Consider the following 21971-nt stretch of genomic DNA (forward strand, 5'->3'; position numbering starts at 1 on the left):
CGAGCAATTCCTACTCTCGCATGCAAAACCATGCATAAATCCCAACACATGGAAATACGCTGACATGTTCTGCATATCAACACACCCTTCAGTGAACTGGGTAGCGCAGGGAAGAGGAGAGGCCACTAAATGGAGAAATAGAAATGAATGTGATAGAAAGTGCTCATATGTTCATGCAAGAGTCACTTGTTTGGGGATTTGTTTGTTTTTTTTTTTTTTTAGATTAGAGGTTTCTTTTATTTGGTGCAACAGTTAGTAAAAGAGGAGAAAACATAGGAAGGCATGTAGTGAAATAGAACCATTGCAAAAGCATGGGGCTGAGTGGAATGGCATCAAAAATGGCCCAGCTGTTTTCATACACTCACTGATAATGTGTGTGAGCTGAGGATGTGAGCGACTGTGCAGAGCTCTGTGCAGACAGAAATCCAGCTCATGTCCTATTTACAGTATCCTAACTCAGGAAGGAGTGAATGTTTTTATTTCATGGTCAATTCATGAGTGGAAAGGATCATCCCAGCATCTCAAAAGATGGAAATCCAGTACCCTTAGTACTGCATGGTTAATTGGGGATATTTAGGGATATAAGGAAGCCACTTCATTCATGCAATTGAGATAATTTGATAAGACTTAAAACCGGTCATTTCTCACAGCTAAACCCACACACCAACTGCTATGCGGGACCTCTGTGCAGCTGAGAGATGTGTAGAAGTCCCCCTCAAGAATGGGATATGATCATGTAAAACAGGGAACAGGACTGCTATGTAATGCAAAGCTGACTGTTTGCATAGAATGCAGATTGTCTTGAAGTGTTATTGAGATAATTGGGGTAGACTGAACCAGAATGTATTGCTAAAGATAGCTCTTCGTATCTCTGGAGTAGCTGCAGATACCTTTGTGATCAGAAAGGAAACCCTGCAAGATTTCCAGAGTCTTTGACATAGGCACCCAATGTTAATTAACCTGCTGCCACCAAAAGAAACTAGAGATGCAATTGTCGTACTAAATACTTTTGTTACTGAATATTGTTACTGAATATGTGATTCTTACTATAGGAAAATGTGAATCTTGCTGCTCTTCTCTGTCCCCTTTTCCCAGTACTGTGGGGTTTTTTAACAAAAGCAGAATTTTTAGAGTTTTTCAAACACCATTTACCAGAAAATTCAAATGGAAAACTCTTTGAGCTGCCTGCCTGATCTTTGTGGGTTTATGACAAACCATGTCACACTATCTTCGAGCTATGACTGTGGAAGAGAGCAAGGAGAGATAGAAGGCAAAAGAGAGAAGATCAGAGACTCACACTGATGTTTTAACATCATTACAAGTGATGGAGAGAGTGGAGAGGTTCAGATTTGTGTGGGCTTGTGCCCAAAACTCTCTCGGGCACAACTAGGTCTGCAAGATGATTGTGGTGTATCGCTTTAGAAATTACTGGAAACTTCTAATATCATGCAGAGGTTTCTCGGATGTTAAAGCTTATCCACAGCATGTTCAAGTATTCAGCAATGTGCTAGTTTTTCCCATAAAGCTACTCAGTCCATTCTGTTGGAAAGTCCATGGTGTAGTTTTTCTGTGGTTATCCTAAAGAAGTTGGCTTCACTGTCATCTCTGGGTTGATAAAGGTAGAGAAAAACAGTTTCCTGAAGCTGTTGAGAGAATGCAATAATATTTTAATGCTTATCATATTTTAAGAAGATGTGCAGTTCCCTTAAATCATGTTTTCATTCATGACTAATGCAAATAGAAATAAAGCAGGTGTCCTGTGGAGTAACAAGCCTGTCTCCTTGGAAAAGTTTTGGCACTGGGATTGTGTATGATAAAACACATGGACTTTCCATGATAGGAAAGTGCAGAACTAGGAACAAAACCTGCTGCAGTGATCTTTTAGCAGCATTGAGACAGTAAAATGATGTAGTTTTATTAGTATGATGTACCCCAAAAGAATCATCCCCTTTGTCAAGAAAGCCTTTCTCCCTTTTTCTTCCCTGTCCCCTTGGTCAATTATCACTGCTTGGAATTTAAGATTATTCTTGGTCTCTTGGCTAGGCAGTGGATTTTAATTTTCTGGAGTTTTCTGCCACTTCTGCAGGCTGGTTTGCTTGCAGTCACAAGCCTCGTTGTACTCGTAGGGGAGGTGCATTGAGTTTGCAACTGAATTCTCTGAGGCTCTATCTGTGCTGAGCGATACTGCAGAGGATATGGGGACTGTGTCAAATATGTCCCCAAACCAGAGCAGCCAAGGTGGGACCATTTCAGGGAGGGTAGTGGCTGTTCTTCCCTCCCAGGCAGGAGAATCTTTGCACAACCCTTGGTGGTGGCACATGTGAGTTGTGATTCCCAAGAGCTAAGGGTGGGTGGGTCACCCCAGATCCAAACTGTGACATAGAGCTTAGCTGTGGGTAACCTCTCTAAAGAGTAGGAAATCTGCCCTGAAGGAGAGGTCCATGCAGCCCAGACCCAGTTGCCAGCAGTAGTCCTCCAGCAATTGCTCATGATGCGCTTTGTGCTTGTACCTCAGTGTTCACCCTCTGCAGATAGAGCTGTCCTCTCCAAATGTGCCCTGTCATATCTTGAACACTTTTATACTCCCAGCCTCTACTGCATGCTTAAGAACAGGTACTGCCAGTTTGTGAAGTGTTGGTGATGCCCATGGTTTTAGCAGGAGTTTCTCCAGCTGGGATTTCTTTTCCGGAAGCCTCGGTCCCTGAGGTGTGCAATCCAATGGGCAAATACAGATTTCAGTAACAAAAAGCTGGAATTTATATTGCTCAAGGTTGTAAGGAACGGTGATTCTTAATGGCTAAAAAATTTCTGGATATCATATGGTTAAAATCACATGAATATTTATGTCATGCCCATAATTTTGTGGGGAACTGATATCCAGCCAGAGGGTCTCTGGACAACAGCCATGTGAGAGTTTTGAGAGCAGACTTTGATTTACTGCTGCAGTTCACTACACCTCAGGCATCAGCATACTCAAAATTATGGTGTTTTCTAGTCTAACTATCTCTGCCCTCTCATTACATCTTCCTCCCATGTCTTTTTATCCTGTCAGCTGTTTCAGTGGGTGTTTGGTGTAGCAGTGAGATGCTTTGCTCTTTGGTGTCCTGGTCTGTTTGTTGGAGAGCTTGGGATGCTTCAGAAATGATAACAGACACAAACTGAATTTCACAAGCCTCGAAACATGAGAATTAAGGCTGTATCTGTGGCCTCCATTGAATTCTTTGAGCATATGTTTTATCTATGCTTTTATTGTATATCAATGCTAGACTATCCTGGATCATTTTTCTGCCTCATCCCAACTCCCTGATGTCATATCAAGTGTCCCCTTGGGATCAATCTCTTCTCCCAGGTGTTTGCTCTTGGCTGGTCCCTGGTCCTTGCCCTATTTCTCCTGCTTTGTGCTTCTGTTGCTTTCCTCTTTGCTTGATTTGGGCAGTGAGAGACTCATAGGGAGCCCAGGGGATGGGATGACAGGGATGGGATGACAGGGATGGCTTTCTGGCTTTCTCTTCTGGTGCCCGGAGCCACAGCCATGTCCAGCAGCCAAGAAGGGAATTATAGCAAGGAAAGTCCTGAGCAATCTCCAGAAAAAGCAAGCCCTAGAACCCCCCAGATGGAGTGAGATCAGGGCAGACAGAATCTGTAGAGGTTTTTCTCCTAAAGGCTAATAAATCTTCAGTGGGATGTATTCAAAGGCTTTTCACTTTGCCAAATTTGGATGTAAAAGGCACATCCCTGTTCCCAGGGTGACACCAAATTTCCAGCCTCTTTTCCAGAAGACGGAGTCATGAGAGACTCCAAAAAAATAATTGTTAGAATTTTTTTATCGACTAAGCACTTTTCTCTAATCTTGTGTTGGAAAAATGCCAGGCCTCCCCCTCTCCCACCCTCTTTGCAATTTCCTAGAAAATTCTGCTGGAGGCAGACACCTGGCAAAGGAGAATTTCAGCCCCAAAAGTTTTAATGTTGTGAATACAACTGGGAACAGGGGCTCCTGATGGCACATGTTTAGGGCACCTCTGCCGAGTGCTAACACCCTTCTCACATCCCAGTGCTGCGCCGCACCACGTCTCCCACCAGCTTGAGCTCAGAACCTCCTGCTAGAAAATTCATTACTTGTCACTTTGAGCAGGGTAAATGGGAGATGTGAGAGCACTTTGCAGCGTTCGGGGAGTATCAGGCGTGAGCACAAATGGGAAGACCACGGCAAGTGCTCCCTGCTTGTGCTTCAAGGTAACCCCGCCAGCGTGCGCCGCCTCCTTGCAAATGCCATACAATGTTTTTCACTCTCTGCTGGAGGAAAAAGCTGCCCTAAGAAAAGCAGAATGAGGGCTGATGTTTTGAAAGGTGTCCAAGAGTAACAAAACTCAACTCTCCAGGGCTGAGTTTCGCCTCTTGTGTTTCTCAACCAGGGTGGTTGAATGTGTTACAGACCTATCAGAAATTTTGCTACAAATGCACAAATATTAATCTACAGCCATTTCCTTTGCTTTCTTAAACATGAATGAGGATTTTTGTCTCTTTCTCCCTCCATAAATTGTTCATGGTCAGAGGGGGCATGTTCCGTGTCAAAGTCTTGACCGCCAGGATCAAACAAAAAACCCTTGTGAACTCAGAAGTGGAGACAAATAAATGACTATTACTTTTTTTTTTTCCCTTTTGCCTGGAGTTAAACCTTTTCTCTGTCAACAATATTGACTTTGTTCACTTGGAAGGAAACAGAGGGAGAGAGAGAGAGAGAGAGAGAGATATTTCTCTAGATGCTGCACAGAAAAAAACATTTTGGAAGGAGGAATGAAAAAAGACAGAGGTTACAGGAAATGGTAGACATTTTTTGTTGAATTAAACCATTAGGAGTGACCCAAAAACCAACGGGAAAGAAAGGAAACAACTGGATACATTTAGGTCACAAGAACCAGCCAAACGGGGAGCTGAAACCAATTATCATAAATGAATGTTTCTCTTTTATTCATGACCACCGTGTATGCTCCCATGATGCTCTTTGTCTTATTATAAAAACAGATGAAACTATTTCGTTTTGTTCTTATACTTATTAGCTAATGCAACTTTTGGGCAATTTATCAAACACTAACACATGTTGTGATTAATAAGCTCAGAGAATTAATCACAGCTAAAGCCCCTTAAAAAACAGAGGATGTCGGGTCCTTCTTAAATGTATGTTTGTGCAGGATTATGTAACTTAAGCGGTGACATCTAGTTTTGATGCATATTCATGCATTTTACACACCGAAAGGTCCTTGAAACCATATGTTCAGGCAAGCTATAATTACAGTAACTTCCACTTCTATGGGACCTTGCCCCGCAGCGTGGGCAGAGCAAACCCTGCTTGCCCTAGACATGGGTGCTGGGGATAGGGGGGTGGTGCACAGAGCCCACTCCCCCACCAGCACTGGGAGAGGGGAGCAGCATTTGGGGTTTGGACTTTCACTGCTGGGTTTCAAAGGGGAGAATGTCACAACTGCTGTGGACCACAGAAAAAAACCAGTTTGCTCCTTTTTAGACTTTTTCAGGGGTCTTGCTGCCCCCCCTGCATCCAGGAACCATTTTGAGGGGTGGAAAATGCCGTTAAAACTGGGCATAGCAGCTCTCAGCATCTTCCTCCCTCCCACTAACCCAGCGCAGCCTCTAATGAACCATAACTGGCTCTTAAGTGCCCCTAACCACTTCACTGAGGTTAGAATAAATTTCTAAATGGGTAAGAGGAAAGGCAGAAGCAGCCAGCACATCCTGCAGCCTCACTGAGGTGCAGAGAAACTGGTTCTGTGCAACTAGAGGCAGCTCTGGTCCTGGGGGAGCCTCCGTGGGGGCAGCTGGATGAAGAGCTGGAGCTTTGCTTTGGGGTGGTCTTTTTGATAGGGAGACAGTCACAGATTGACATAGAGGGGAATATTTTCCACTGGAGCAGTTCAGTGCTGTGGAAGAAGATGCTGTGGGAGTTCGGGTGCCCTTTGCCACGGGCAGATCCGTGTGTCCACAGTGGAGAGGGATGGGGGGAATTGGTCACTTTTCCAAGCTCCAAAGTACAGTAGTGCAGCTCACTGAGGCTCCCTGTTAGCAGCCTGCTCTGCTCAGTGAGCTACTTGCTGTGTCAACATCCAGTTGACTTCAGCAGGAACAAAGTATGTGTTTAAGTGCTTTTATTGACTAGGGAGGGACTTAAGCATGTGTTTAAATGCTTTCTAGAACTGAGGCATAAATGCCTGATTCTCAAAACCTGGCAAAATAATGGGGCTGGTCTTCAGTCAGGCATATATTCTAGAGCGTGCTACAGGAGTAGCTGAGTTAAATTCTACAGTGTGTGTCAGACTAGATTTTCATAATGGTCCTCAAATATCTGTATCTCTCCATAGACCTCAATGAGATTTAGATTTCAGTCTTAAAAAAAAAACGAACAAGGAAAAGGAAAGCAAAGTTATTATCCTCTCTGGTCAAGGCATCTGAATAAACTGTTTCTTGTGCATAAATGGCTGGGAAATGGGACTTATGCAAGTTTATGCAGCTAATTTGTCAACTGTTCAGCTAAATAAGCAAAAGGATGCTGCCAGGACTGCGTGTGTGGAAATACTCTGGCACTAAGAAAGAAACACCTCCAGACAACACCTGCTGGCATTTTCCACAAGGACAAGATCTTTTGCTGTGCCTCTCACATGTCAGCAAATTGAATTTTTTTTTCTCCTGACTTAATCCCAGCGAAGTGTATTTATTTATTTTTTTTTTTCTGAAATAGACGCACGCCACCAGAATGTTTTTGGTGTGTCTTTTAACAACACGTTGGCCCTGTGGGGCTGCATTTCTTCTGGGGAAGATGGATGACCTCCTTTTACTTCGAGTTTCCAACTGAGATCGCCAGCGAGAGAAAATTAAAAAGCAGGCTTTTCGTTTTCGTCTTTCGGCGACCCTGATGTGGTTGCCGAGGCATTGCTTAGAAACACAAACATTACAGCACATATGGAAGTCTACTGTCGAGTGGAACCGAGTCCTAAAGCAACATGTTAAGTCGGAAAAATTTATGTTCATGCTAAAGCGGCAGTGTGGTAATCGGTTTCAATGGAAGTAAAAGGAATGCATCAGAGATGAAAATGGCTCGCTCCCTTGGATGCAAGCGCAGGAATTCAGACCCACGGTCTGGGATGATCGCGTGAAGAGGAAGTTGCTTTTGTCAGTCCGAGCAAATCAGGCTTGTGGCAACTGTGCTTCTCTGTGTGCACATGCAGCTGTCTTCATAGAAGCAGCTTTATTTCGTGGAGTCGTAGAGTTGTTTAGGATGAAAAAGAATTTTAAGATCATGAAGTAGCATGTGCCCTTTTATTCACACTCAAAATACCCATTTTTTTCCTTTGTTTGGATGTAAATGAGGATGTTTCAGGCTTGCTGAAGGCAATGGAGGCACAAGTCCAAATTCTTGGTTTGCCAAGACAAGCCACTCAGCTCTCTCCAGGGGCCTTATCAGGGTTGCTTCTTTAGGTTCCCTGTGTATTAGGGAAACAAGAGATAAGTATGTCCAGGCAGAGATTCATCCTGACTTTTTTTGAATGGTCTGAATAATCTCATGTCGACGCTTTCTGCAGTTGATTCAAAAGAGAGCCTGGAAACTTGCTTAGACAAGATGTGATACCTTAAAGCAAATAAATCCACATTATGTGGTTCCTCACTTTGCACTCCTGTTCATAAAAAGCTCTTGACATCTTGATTGCATGTCCAGTTCAACATCCAAATATATTCAGAAAGCTCAAATACCCCTAGTTTCTCATACTTATGTGCCTCGATTTCTTGTTTGTGAACCTCCTTACCTGATGAGAACAATGTAAGGCTAAATAATGATGGCTGTGAATTTTTCAGATATTAGGAAGATTCGTGGTTTAAAAATATTTCAGAGACAGGCACAGCTTCTAACACTCAGAGGTAAAAAAAAGGAGGACTGTGTTTATTGCTGCGTGAGTTTGTGTGCTTGCAATTTCAGCATTTGCTAGTCAATGAGCTAAAGTACTCTTGCAGATATAATTACATTGAAAATTAGTGTTTGCCTTTCTCCACCCCCAGGGAGTCTGCCTGCCTAGGGACTCCCATGTTTTGGAGTCTCAAGATGGATCAAGTGTGGTGGTGGTGGTCAAACGTGGGTTTGAGGCCCACCCCTGAAGCACCCATCACCAGCGCTCCAGTACTGAGGGCAGGATAAAGTGCACAGCGCCAGCTGCTTCTCATCCCTCTGGCATCATATCCCCCACCTCAGCAGAGCTAAAAGCCTGCAGTACCTGGGTTAGACATGCAGGTAGCCCAGAACCAGGCTAAGCCCAACACAGAGGAGCTGCTGGGGCAAAGGCACTGAGTGTCTTGCAGCAGAGACGGAGGTTTTGGGGACCTAGCACGCAAATCCTTTGTATCCCGGTTTTATCAGCTTGCCTACTCAGGGAATAGCTTGCTTTTTAAGTTGCTTATTGTTTCAGGCCTACAGCTAATCCTCTAAGAAAGTAATTTCTGTTGCTCATGGCTAATACCCCATCCTGCATTGAGAGTTATATCAGAGCAGAATTGCTGCTTAGTCAGTGGCTGCTTTTCAGCCAAAGAAACATCATGGGTTCTGGATTATTGTGATTTTTTTTTCTATTTTTTTTTTTCTTTTAAACCAGATGAATATTTAGATGTCATTTTCGATGTTTAATTCCTTGATTTTGCCAAGTTGAAAAAGCCACCTATTTATTTGAAAAATATTTTTGGAAGCCTGAAGATAACCATGTTTCTCCCATGGTTAAAATGTTTTATATAAAACTTGTTATTACCATAGATCAATGGGATATGTACAGAATATGTTACAATAGGGCCTGTGTTAAGGATTTGTCAAGATTTCCATTATAAACCACTATTTTCAAGGGTTTATAACTCAGTCATAAAAATTCATTCCAAGCTAAAACTTGGCAAACAAAATGTCAACCCAGGAGAGATTTTCTTTTACCAGATTTGCTTTAATGCTTTAAACTGATTTGTCTATTTTAAAATTATACGAGTGCCCTGTTTTATAGACTTTCTGTGTATACAGGGTGCGCGCGTGCATGTGTGCTAATATAACACACGTACCACAAGGAAAAAGCAACGTTAAAAGCACATTAGCACAGCAAATCAGAGCTCCAAAAAACCCACAAGGTTAAAAACGGGTTTGGATTCGCAGTCTGTGGAATCTTAAGCACTGGGGGTGCCAACTTTGAGCTGTCTTCAACTGGTGGCTTCAGCCGGTCAGGGCTGACTTACACCAGCTGAGCTGCTGTCCCTTTGTGACACCACCCAATGCATGACATCCCCAGGCATCTGAGAAGGCTGATGGTGAATATTGGTCGATATCTTGACACTAAGGTGTCAGAAGGAGTGGCTAAAGAGGGTCTAGGACCTTCTCAGGGTACCTGATATGACAGGGAGGAGATGAAATGTCCAGCTGACCTCCCATCCAGTGATCCTGGATCCTGAGTGCTTTTGATGGTCAAAGGGGAGAGGCAGGTGTGACGATGCAGTGCCAAGATTACGTGATTGAAGCACAGCTCTCTGAATCTTCCCTGTGGTTAAGGAGCCAGGATCTGGCATCACCAACTGGTAGGTGACCTGTGTTGTTCATCACTCTTACACACAAATGTCATTGCCAACACCTACATTTGTCCCAGGTGCCGTGGTACCTGGTCCAGGTATTCCTTCCCTGGTGCACTGTCTTTGACTGTGATAGATGAAGCATGGCTCATCCCATTCACAGCCCAAACCCTGCATTTGCAGCAGTGCTGGAGCAGAGGAGGACACTCAGCTGGGCTTGCAAACACCCAGCCTGAGCCCCTGAGGTTGGACAGGCATGAAAGCCTCCAACTAATGTTGGTGGGGTGTGCTAAGCCCTCAAACTTGCCCCTGAGGGAGCTGATTTCTGTCCTTTAACCACAGTAGGGGTCTCAGGTAACCCTGCTCCCAGCTTGTGGGCCTCAGCTGGCTGCCTAAAACCTAGAATAGATGAACCCAAGCCTTGGCTCTTTGTAGGATCGACCTTTAGACATGGAGGGTCAGACCAGCTCCTCTCTGGAAGGAGATGTATGAGACTTGAGTCTGGCATCCTTCACTGGTGCACTTCCCTGGTTCCTTCTCCTGAAATCTTGGGGTCTGAAATCTTTCTCCTTATGTGGTGTTTGTCATCTCCAAGCATCACTAGGCTGTGTTACATTCTGTTCCAGCAGCTCCCCTTGACTCTTGTGTTTAGTCCCACTTGTTCATGGGTTTTGTTAATTGAGGGCAGAAGTAGGTCCCCCTTTCTGCCATAAATCCAGTGTACACACACACACACACACACACACACACACACACACACTTGTAAGGTATTTAGGAAAGCTTTGCTCTGCGTATCTTAAATGTGTGTGTGCGGGGGGGGGAGTGAAGAAAAGCAATAAAGAGCCTACATTATACCACATGTGTGAGCAAAGGGCTGTGGTTAACTCCCTTCAGATAGATTTCAACCAGGGCCCCTTTGTAATAGCCCCCAGAAGACTACTGAAAAGTCGGCATCCATAGTTTTAAATAGGTTAATTTAAAAAATAAATGGTATTAGAGGCTTTCCCTCCCCCCATCTCAGCAAACCAAATACACAAGTGGCACAAATAGGAAAAAGTGCAGCTGGTTGTGGCCTACGTGGTGTAGCCAGCTTCTTCAGGGACACTGGCAGGAGAGCAGGAGAGGGGATCCCCATGGGTGTCTCTACCTGACAGTCCTTCTGTGCTGGGAGGAATGGATGGTAATTTTGTGATCAGTGCTCTGGAGAGGGATGATGTTGAATAGGTTGGTGAATGTGTCTTGACTTGCATGGGACAAGTAAAGCCTTGACCTAAATAGAGAAGAGGGGAGTACTACAACCCCTGTACTCTTTTTCCTCCTTGCCCTGACTCACTCTCCCTTTAGTTAGGAGTGGTGACAAGCTATTGTTTTTTCTACCCTTTATGTTGCTGATGATATTGGGGTTCTCTGACTCTCCTGACGTGCCTGTGCTGCCTTCAGCCCCACACATCTCCATGGTATGCCTGCAGAGGGCCGTGCCACAGCAACACACATCACTGTGACACGTCCAGTGCTGGCTGAGAACACAGGAGATTAAGGGACATTAATAAGAATCACATTGAGAATGAAGTGAGTTGACAATTGGGCTTTGATTTTCCAAAGTGCTTTTCTTTCTTTTTTTTTTTTTTCTTCCTGGATGTTGTTTGGCACAAAGGATGATGCTGTTTGCATTGGCACCTTTTCCAGATCAGCTCCCAAAACACTTCCAAATCTAGGATTGTCAATTTTTCACTTGTCAAGAAAACAAAACAAACCAGAGTAGAAATGACGGGTTTGGCTTTCACTTTGTGTGTTGTGAAAAACAAATAAACAAAACAAATATTTTTCTAAGTTTTTAATGGAAACTCAAATTCCCACACTTAACCACAGTTACTAATTAAGCAAGCCAAGAGGACACTACACCCAGGGACACTCAGTGTTTCATCATAGCTGGTCAGACTGTTTATGAGCATAAGAAATGTACCTCAAACATGTCTCTGCATCATTTTATTCGCTGTCGATGCCAAGGAATTAAACTATTGGATCAGTGGAAGTGAGATATCACTTTTCAGCTGAACTCTAAGTCAGAAATAAAACAGCTTCCCAGAGAACAATATAGCCACAGTGGAGGGAGCCAGGTCACCTTTTGGTGAATTTAAATGAGTTCTTAATGAAAAGGGGAATAAATTTTTCACACATTCCTCTGCATTAAAGAGGGGTCAGAGTCTAGCATCAAGGTGAGCCTAAACTCAGGAAAGATACAAAGGGAATTCCTGAGTTGCCGACAGAAATGTCTCTCTAGTCTGCCAGGAGCCAAAATGCTACTGCTGGAAAAACAGCAGGCAGGGTGGAAATCTGGGTCCAATGAAGGGAAGCTGCAGAGTGGGGTCGTGGAGGGGGGAAGGTAAACAGCATCCCCTCATCACAGCGGTCAAGCTTATTACAGAGATGAGGCTGGTGGTGGGTGCGAATAGGTTCAGCCAGATGGCAGGGACCAGCAGTTCTGTCCCTCACTAATGGAACAGTGCAGCACCCAGTCCTTATTGTAAAGATGTGATGAATTTCAACAGTGACTGTCAGGATTTCTTAAAAATGTGTGACCTCAGGCAAGTTACCAACTTCTCCACGTCTTGGTTTTGCTATCTGTAAAACGGTCTGTTACTCAAAGAGAATTACTGTAAGGATTAGCAATGGAAATTGGTAGGATAGCTTTTCTCATCTGAGAGCTAATTTATATTTATCAGTCTGATGGAGACTTTAAATGGCAATGCAATGGACTTTTTTTTCTCAATATATTGGTCATCTCTAAAGCAGTAATACTGAGCTGTCATTTGTATAGTGCTTTTCTGCTCTGTAGTGTTCCTCAGAGATGTTACCAGGCAGATTTAAGCAACGAGCTTGCGAAAATGGATTTCACTGTTGTGATCACCACTTTACTGAGGTGGGAAGGCTGCAGGAGGACCACAGCCTCTTCCCAGGGCACACACACACACAGGGATCTACCAGGCTGTCCTGGGATTTCTGACAGCAGTGCAGTCACATCTCCAGTGCCCCAATTCTCTGCTGTGGGAATTATCCCCTTGCTGGGTGTTGTGGGGTCTGTCTGCTCCTCTCCATGAGTGAAGGAATGAATTGCAATTCCATGGGTGGCCAGGAGCCAGAGCGCTGCTGTCAGGATCCTTGTGCAGACCCAGGCTGGTTCGTGGCATGATGATGCTGACATAATATATTCCCTGATGCTTCTCAACTGGACCTGTGGTACCTCTGACCCCACGGTGGGAAGCTCAGCCCCACTGCTTGGGGACAGAGGGTGGCAGGGGTGTGGGCAGGATGCAATGGGCAGCCTGGGGCTCCAGCAGAGAGCAGTGCTGGGTTGTGAGTAGGGAGGCATCTCCACGAATAGGGCCTGGCTTTGTTTTGCATTTCATTCCTAAATTAGACACGTAATTACTCTAGACTCTTTCCAGCGTTAATAAGGGACAGGCATCTCCAGGGGGCAATTCAGGCCTAAGTTGTCTGAAGCCCTCCTTGATGAGGAAAGAGGCCCAGTTAGGTTCCTAATTTAAACTTTTTGGTTGAGAACTTCACATTTGATGCAAAGACTCTCAGTCTTTGGGGATAAGTCTTTGGGATAAGCATAAGAAAACATGTTAAGTCCTGTAAATATCCCCTATCACTGATAGGGCCCAGGAGAGTTATGTCCTCTGGGATAGGCAACTATCCTCTTTCCCCCCATCTCCTGGGAGAAAATCGGGGGTCCATGGAGGTGGACAGAGCTGAGCTGCCCTCCCTGTCTGAGTACCCGGTTCTTCTTCTATTATAACTTTATTTAAAAGGGGGGGCAGGGAGCAGTGGGGAGACAAGGAAAATATTTGTATAAGAAAACTGCACTTTAAAAGACAGCTTAAAACTGGGATTAATAAGTCTGCTTTTATGGAAGCATTTCTACATGTTGTAAAACATTTTTAAAAACACTGTAAAAACTACAGAGTTTCACGTCAAATATGGCTGATTTTCTTTATAGAGCTGACCTGCTTCCCAGAGGTGATGTATACACACCATATGACACAGGGGTTGCTAGGGTAGGCAGTGTTTTTACATTGATTACTGTAGTAAATAATAATGTAAAACCATGTATAAATAGGGAGTTCAATCCAGAGCTACCCCTGGGGTCTGCAGTTCTTTACACATGGCCCATGTTTCATCACTTCTGTGATTATTTTATTTTATTTTTTTGGAGGAAGAGGAAAAAGGGGAAGGGAATGTGCTGGAGCTTTTTTTAATTTATTTTTTATTTCTTTTTTTCTTTTATTTTTTTTTTTTCAGTTTTTGTTTTGGTTTTTTGATGGGTTTTTTTTGTCCCAAAAGAACATCTCCTCTCGGGTCAGCTGTTGGGCAGATGCCAAAAATACTGGTCAACACTATGGGGAATTTGTTCCCTCAGAAATTCAGGAGTCCAGAGAAAAACAATAAGGAAGAGGAGTGGGCAGATGAAGTGCACATTATAGTTTAGAGACTGGGGGAGACACGAGAATATTATCCAAATATCCCACAGGAGCAGCAGCCATGTGAACAACCTCTGCTCCCTGCCTGCCGTGGGTAACATATGGAGTGGCAGGCTTAGAGTACAGAAAGGTGGCTTTCAATCCCTCAGAAAAACTTTTTAACTGGATGGATGGAGAAGTACTGGGATGGGTGTCTGTCTGCCTGCTCAGGGTGAGCCCCACTGCTGGGATATGCCCATTGCCACAAGCAGCTCTGGGCAGACAGTGATTTCAGCTGCCCTTTGATGGAGACAAAATTAATCACTCCTTAAATATATGCTTTGATGACATTGCCCCTTAGATAGGGCTTGTCCCAGCTGGAGGAGAGTGGAGGGGGAAGAAGGACCTTCCTGGCTGGCTTAATAGCCCTGGTGTCCCTGGTGAAATTATTGGCCACCACTTAGCGCAATTTGTTTCATTTTGCAATTATTCTTCAGGGGAATTTTATAAGCTCCTGTAATAAGTCACTTCTGCTGGGATCCGGAGAGGAAGTGACCTGCATTAGAGGCAGAGGCAATAGCCCAGCCTCCCCTCCATGCTGCCTTGGGATCTCAGCACAGTGCCTTCCACAGTCCTGCATGCGTGCACATGGAAGACTCTGTAGGGGTGTGTGTGTGTGGATACATGTATAGCCCTATATATGACTTCTTTATATATAGATATGTCTGTGTGCTACATAGGGAAGCAGGAATGCTCAGGTTTTAGGGGCTGAGGAGCACAAAAAACACCTGAGCCCTCCAATGTTTCTGCCACAGAGAGATGCGCCAGTAGAAACCAGTTGCCTGCTGGTTTTCCTTGGCCAGGACCAGAGGCCCAGCCTCCCTAGTAAGGAGGTGTCTCTGCCATGCTGCTGTCGCTCTATGCAGGACCAGAGGTGCTTAAGCCCAGGTGCTCATGTTCCCAAATCCATGGTCATGGCTGAGCTCCTACTCTCCAGCCCACATCTCCCCCTGACATGCTGTGCTATAAGCTGGCTTTCCCAGGGAAGGCTTTCAGGTTTCGGTGGCGGAGCTGGGCAGTACTCAGTGGGTATCACAGTCAGCTGCTTTCTTGGACTTTCCCGCATGGATGCGAACGTCAGGCTCAGGCGGCTCCACACGGATGTAGCGCAGGCACAGGCCGCAAACAACGCGCTGTGCCATTTCCACATGAGCAAGAGCAACACGCGTGCACACTCACAATAAACATGTCACCCTGTTTCCATACAGACAAACACAATGAGTGCCTATATAACCACACACGCAGAGACGCACACACGCTCCTCTTCCAGATTCCAGCAGGGCTGCGAGTTTTAACTATCTAAATTAAAACCAGATCCTGTCCTCCAGTGGGGAGCTGCCAGGAACTCGTCTTTTCCCCCCTTCCCGACTTTTCTCTCCTAAATGCATTGGGGAAAAAAATACATGCAGTTCTCCAAAGGGGCAAATGGTTTCTCAGCATGCAGCGAGGTTGGGGACGGGGGTAGAGGGACATAGCGAGGAGGAAAAGGGAATGCACAGAATTACTTTCTAGTGGTAGAAGAATAAACAGCTTAAGTTAATAAAGTTGAGGCCGAGGAGAACTATTTGGAGAGCGTGGAGGAAGTCAGGGATTAGTGAGAAAATAGGAGTGCAAGAGCAGGAAATAGTGTGGCAGTGCAGTGGACCTGAAGGGTGAGTGGAGGACGGATGGATGGAGAAACTTGACTGGCACAACAGGGATGAGAGTAAGGAACTGAAGGGCTGTGCAGCTCTAAGTCGCAGCACTGATGAAAACAAGTCACCTTCTGTTCATCAAAACCAGCCTTGGAAGCAAAAATCTCTTCCGAAAAGGATGCAACCTATTTTTAGGAGTGGGTTTACTGATGGAAATGCCTCCTCTGTTGTGAGGCAATTGTAGCAGAAATGAAAAGAAAAAAAAAAACAACAAAGAGGAGAAAGGGGAGCTCTGGGGCATGAGGACAGTGCCTACCCTATGGGGGGACACCAAAACTCCCAGCCCCACAGTCCCTGTCTGCTCACAAGCCCCATCTGACAGCGCTGCTGTCCCAGCATGGGCAGCACCTTTGAGTGACAGCCCCGGGCTCCAGGCGAGTTGCTGACTTGATGACTTTTTGCAACTGTCGGAGAAGATTAGCAGATAAGCACACAACAGTTTTTATTATTCCAAGAGGCAGAAGACTCGCCTTAGTGAGCGGTAACAAATACGGACATTCACGACCAGGATTAGAACAAACTGCACTGGTGGGCAAGGGCCAAAGGCAGCACGGAGCTGCAGTGTAACCCAAAACCTCCACAGCTGTTTTCATTTTCCTCCCTTCAACACAGTCCCTGTGTGGTACTTCAGGGAGAATTATGAAAGTGGCGTGTAATTCAGAGAAGTAATGTCTTTTTTTTTTCCCCCTCCCTTCTCTCTCGCTCTCTTTTTCTTGGAGTAATGAAAATTGCTGTGGTAGATCATTTTGGATTCAAGGGAAATATTGGACTCTGTTTTCCATGGGTGAGTTAGATAACAATAGATTGAAGTGGGTTCTGTGTTTGAAAGGTCCTGCTGCTCTTGCTACCACTCTCCATCGCAGCTTCTCACTCATCCCTCAGTAGTTAAAATCATAAATGTAATTTAAAAAAAAATGAAAAGAAAGAGGTGAACATCTTAGAAATGTTGGGCCTTGTGCAAATGAATGCGGGGTCTTCAGGGACCTTGGTGGCCTGAAAGAGACTTGCTGCTTTCATTACAGTACAAAGTCTGATCTGTACAAATCCCCACTCTGGAGAAGGGGATTCTACTGCCGTGAAACCCCGCTGGCTCCCGCTGGAATTTTGATGGGAACTGTTTAAAAAGCATGAGGCCACATCCTCTGCTGTATCCTGGTGATTCACACTAGCCAGGAGGATGCTCTGCCTATAAGAAAAAAAGATGATTTTCTTTCTAGAGGACAAATCCTCACCTAATCTAATGCTCTTTGCTTCACTTAGACCAGGAGAGAATTTAGCCTTCTCATTTTTAAACAGAAGTGATTACATTGTGACTCCTCTGTCCTATTGCTGGCATAGTTTTCCAAGGGGTTGTGCACCTTCTCATTAAAATCTCTAAATTTCACATGTAGAAAAAATCTGAAAATTTTTTCTCCATTCATTCAACTAAAATAATTTGTTTAAAGTATATTGAGGCCTTTCCTTTCAATTTTGAAGCTTTAAAAAAAGGAGGAAAATTGAACATATTTAAACCAGAAAAAAATGCATCTTAATTGTCAAAATATTTCAATCCAACTTTATCAGAGATCTTATATAAAAAAATAATAAAAATATTGAAATTTTTTTATCTTCCCTTGATCTTTTCCTTAAAAAAAAAAACAAACAACCAAACAACAACCCAAGCTAATATAGCACCATTTAAAAAAACCCAACAATAAACCAAACCCCCAAAAGCCCTTGTTTCCACTCCAGGAAATACTTCACCTCTAGTGAATATTAGGAAGAAGTGCTGAAAAGTTATATTTCTCGCCTGAAATTGTTGGGATTGTTCAAAAACCTTAGATAGCTGTTGCATCTTGTTATCAAATTCTGTTGGTCTTTCCTTTAATGGGTTTCACATGATTTTTATTCAATGAGAAAATAACTCAGTGAGCAACTGGAAACACTTAACGTGTATACCCTGACACATCTGCACATACCATAATAGACACATGAATTTAATGCTCAGTTGATTCAACACGGGGAGTGGAATTTAGTGTCAAGTCAATTAAAATATCCTGTTCCCACCCCCAGCCCCCCCCCCCCCTTGTTTTTTTCCCCCCTGAAGTATTTATCAGGATTGCTGCATGGGAGGTATGTGGTGTGGAAGTTGTGGGAGTCCTCAGCGTGCTCCACTCATGACGTGGTGTTTGTGCAGCACAGCGGTGAACGTGCTCGTTCTGCCGCCGTAACCCCGTATTAAAGTCACCACAACCGCGCTAACGCGACGAGGCTTCGGCAGAGCTCTGCTGCGCCGTGGAAAAGAAGGACAGGGATGATAAAAGGATGCTCACACGTGGTGGTTCCCGCACTGTCCTGGCTGGGCTCCGGCCGGGCGGTGAAGCGGCGAGCTTGGCTGTGCGCGCGTGGCGGAGACGTGCTCGCTGCAGAGCCCGTCCCGCTGCCTCGTGGAAGTCTGGAAGGCTACTGTAGCTAAACAAAAAAGCGTTATAAAACAAACTGTTATGAGCGGCAGATAAATATAGCGTGAAAAAGATTAATGGTTAGGCAGCTGGGGCGTAGAAACACGCTGCTTTCCATCTTGACATGAGTTGTTTTGTTTTTCCTACAAGCTTATCCGTAGGTCTGTTGCTTCCTGTCTGGGATTTTACGCCTGCATCCCAAGGACTTCAGGATGAAGGCTGTGTGTATCTAGCTGTTGATAGAGTGTGTGGCACTGTCATGGGGCTGGGATACACTGAGCAATGTGAGGAGTGTGTAGAATACATAAATCCTCTATTTGTCAGTAATAAGGGGGTCTAATGCCAGAGTTATTACAAAGGCAACATCATTGCTGCAGTAATTTCAAAACCAGTTTTGGTTTCAGTTTGGAAAATCAGCAGAACTGGATTCTTGGGCTCCTGCAACGTTCCCTTCAAGTCAATGGATTTTCCTCTACTGATGTGTGTGAATTTTGGGTACAGAAATTTATTATTAACATCTGCATCCAGTACATCAGAAAAAACGTGGGGCAAAGTCTATCTAAAGGCGAATGTATTTGGATACATGCATAATTTTTTTAACCAAGAGGATAAACAATTGCAATGTTTTCTATTGTTTTTGTATTTCTTCCAGTGTAGGCAACCTTTGCAGAACAAAGAGTTCTTTGTAAAACCAAGTCCTTCAGTATGTGAATACTTACACATGTCCTTCACTGTTTAACTGGAGGCAGGAGGAGCTTAAACCTTGGAGATAAGCTTGTATACCAGTCTTTGCAGAACTGGACGTGATCCTGCACTGTGCCAGTGCAGTGATCCCAGCACACCAAACCGTGTCTGGTTCACGTTTGGGGCCAGTCCTGATGTATAATTCATACACGACATTTTATTAACTGGCAAATTTCCCCCTGAACCCGCCCCCACAAATTCTCTAGACTAAAGGAAGGAATTTGTTGTGCGGTGGCCTCTTCCCCCTCTCCTTGCCCATTTTTTTATGACTGAGGAAACCCTTTTATTGTATGCGAAATAAAAGCTTGATGTGGTCTGCCATTTTTTAATTTACCGTGGTATTAAATACAAAATGTATCCGCTTACAGAAGGTGGGTCATGGCTTGTGGTTTGGGGTTGATCCAGTGCCTGTCGTGACTGGTTGTAGGGGGACAGGGAGAAGTTAAGGGCTTCTCCAGGGTCTGAGCAGAAATTAGTGGGGTGAAGGTATGAGAGCCTTTACTCATCCCCTATCGTGGAGTTTATCGTCTCTATAATTTTTCTTGTGTTGTGCGATGGCTGCCTTGCAGTGCTGCTGGATTAATGCCATTCCCCTGGGCTGAGGGTGACAAAGTGACCCTGAGTACCAGCAATAAGTGAAATCACCAGGTCAAATTCTGTTTTTTCAGTGGAATAAAGCGCAAAAACCCAAATCAACTGCACTGGTGCGTGTGAAGAAGATGCTGTGGATCACTGCAAGGAGACAGTACAGCTGTCTTCTTGCTAGTAAATAAATTTGTGGTTCCTCTGAGGAAGGAAGGTTATGTGAACGGCTGGGATGCTTGTGTGGGGTTTGGGAAGGCACAGGCTCGTTTTGATGCTGTACTGTTCTGCCTCCTCATCTTGGTTTTGCGTTTGCTAAATGTCGTGGGCTTGTGGTACAGCGCTAACGAAAATCGGATGAAGAGGTCTGGACAGCCTGGGTGCTGATGGGTCTGTCTCCATAAAGTGCTATAAATAACATTTGGGGCTTTGAATACAAAGATCTCTGACTCCAGAAGGCAAAATAAAAGACATGAAAGCATCTGAAACACAAAATATTAGGGCTTTAGCTTTTGAGCGATCTTCCTTTATACTGTTCCATTGTCATGAAACCCCTTTCTGACCATGGTTAGACAATGTTAGAGATGGCGAAACTGCCTTTTCTGGGAAAAGGAAGTTTTAATGAAGACAGATTGGGGCTGTTTCTGCTACTGTTGTTGCTGAATTCCAATTTTCTTTCTGGAAGGAGAAAGCAAAACCCAACCCCAAAGACAAGCACATATGAAAAGGAAAGAGAAAAGAAGAGCAAAGCCAGAAAACAGCTTCTGGAGCTGAGTCACGGTGAGGCCTCCATGCTGGAGACAGGCAGCTCCCTGCCTCAGCAGCTCCAGGAGAGCTCCACCATGGGCAAACTATTTAAGGCATTACTTTTTGTTGCCTTTTTGGTTGCAGGCTCAAAAATCCAGCTGCATAAATAAATAGCAATAGCAATGTAATCTTGGCTGACTAGATCAGATATATATATATGTATTTATATATAGCAGGCTAGGGAGAGAGAGAAGAATTAAGTTAAAGAAGGAACAGAAGACACTGGAGACAAAGGGAGAGCAGAAATGGTAATCAGGGCAGCACCTGGCGTGTGCCCAGAGCTGATGGAGAAGGAAACATTATCTAGTCCTTTCCAGGCTGGATCTGGTCAGTAGTTGGGGGGGGGGGCTGAAGTAGCAGGATCTCAGGCAAAAACTTCAGGAAGCATTAGCACTTACAGGACAGATGGGAGTTCATCTTCACATCACTCTGGAGTGATGGGTTTTTCAAAGGGAAGAATAAACAAAGCAGACTCTTTACATTGTTCATAATGTAATCTTGATTACATTTATTTTTATTCACCTCTGAAAATTATTACAGAATAAGAGACTCACACTCTGAAGCTTGCATTGATATAATTACTCTGTAACTAGTCCATAGTCATGATTTTTGCCAAGTTCTTACGTATGAACACTCTCCAAAATAGATATTCTGGCAAAGCCGTTAATAATTATGTATCAAAAAAAAAAGATCTCAAATGTCTTGTCTGGTTGATACAGTATGTTTAGCACTAAACCATTGCTTCGTTAGTTAAAAATGTGTTTCAGGCAGCACAGGCAGTCTCTACTCTCTGCCCAGTGAAAGTGCTCCAAAACTTTCACCAAGACATAGACACAAATAATGAGTGCTGAGGCCATCTTCTCTTTGCTGAAGTACTTTGAAGCAACAATCAGATAAAGAAGATCAAGAGGTGATGGGAAATAATTAGAAGCTGTTAAGCTGGCTGTTACCTGGGCCCATGGATGCTGTGCTGTTCATGTCATTTCACTTTGGAAGGTCAGACTCACCAAAATAATTGCAAGCCAATCTCAGGGGCAATTATTGTTGTAACAAAATATCAGGCCTGTAATTTTCTTCATGAAGGGAAAGGGAAAAACACCATTTTGACTTTTTGCTGGTAACAGCATTTAATGGCACACAGGCAGTTTTTGAGGCAGTTTCTCCCTCCCTCTCCAGTCTTTCCTCCCCTCAGTTTCACAGACCATGAGGTTTCCAGGACTTATCCTCATCTGGTTGAGGTCCATGGCAGGAACCTGCCCAAAAACATAATTGTTCTGGTTGTGGACATGGGTGTGCCCCTTGCTCACCTGAGATGAGATGGTCCAAATGCTCTCCTAGATGAAGGTTTAAATCTCTGTCATCCGCGTTCTCTGTTCATACTGCTGGAGTTTAGCCCACTCATGTGGGAGGAGGAGCTGATGCTGCCAGTGTTCAGCAGCTCATTGACCAACCCATCCCAGGCTGTAAAACAGGATCAGAGGTTGCTCTGATCAGCAATGGCTGGTGGAGGCCGGGCTGAGACAGAGGGTTTGAGGTGCCCTTGTGCCCCCTCCCTGAGCCTCTGGTCACCCGATCCTGAGAATCTCCTT

This window comes from Pipra filicauda, unplaced genomic scaffold, assembly GCF_003945595.2.
Source record: "Pipra filicauda isolate LSUMZ 115617 unplaced genomic scaffold, ASM394559v2 scaffold36_size6622888_pilon, whole genome shotgun sequence".
Taxonomy (NCBI): Eukaryota; Metazoa; Chordata; class Aves; order Passeriformes; family Pipridae; genus Pipra; species Pipra filicauda.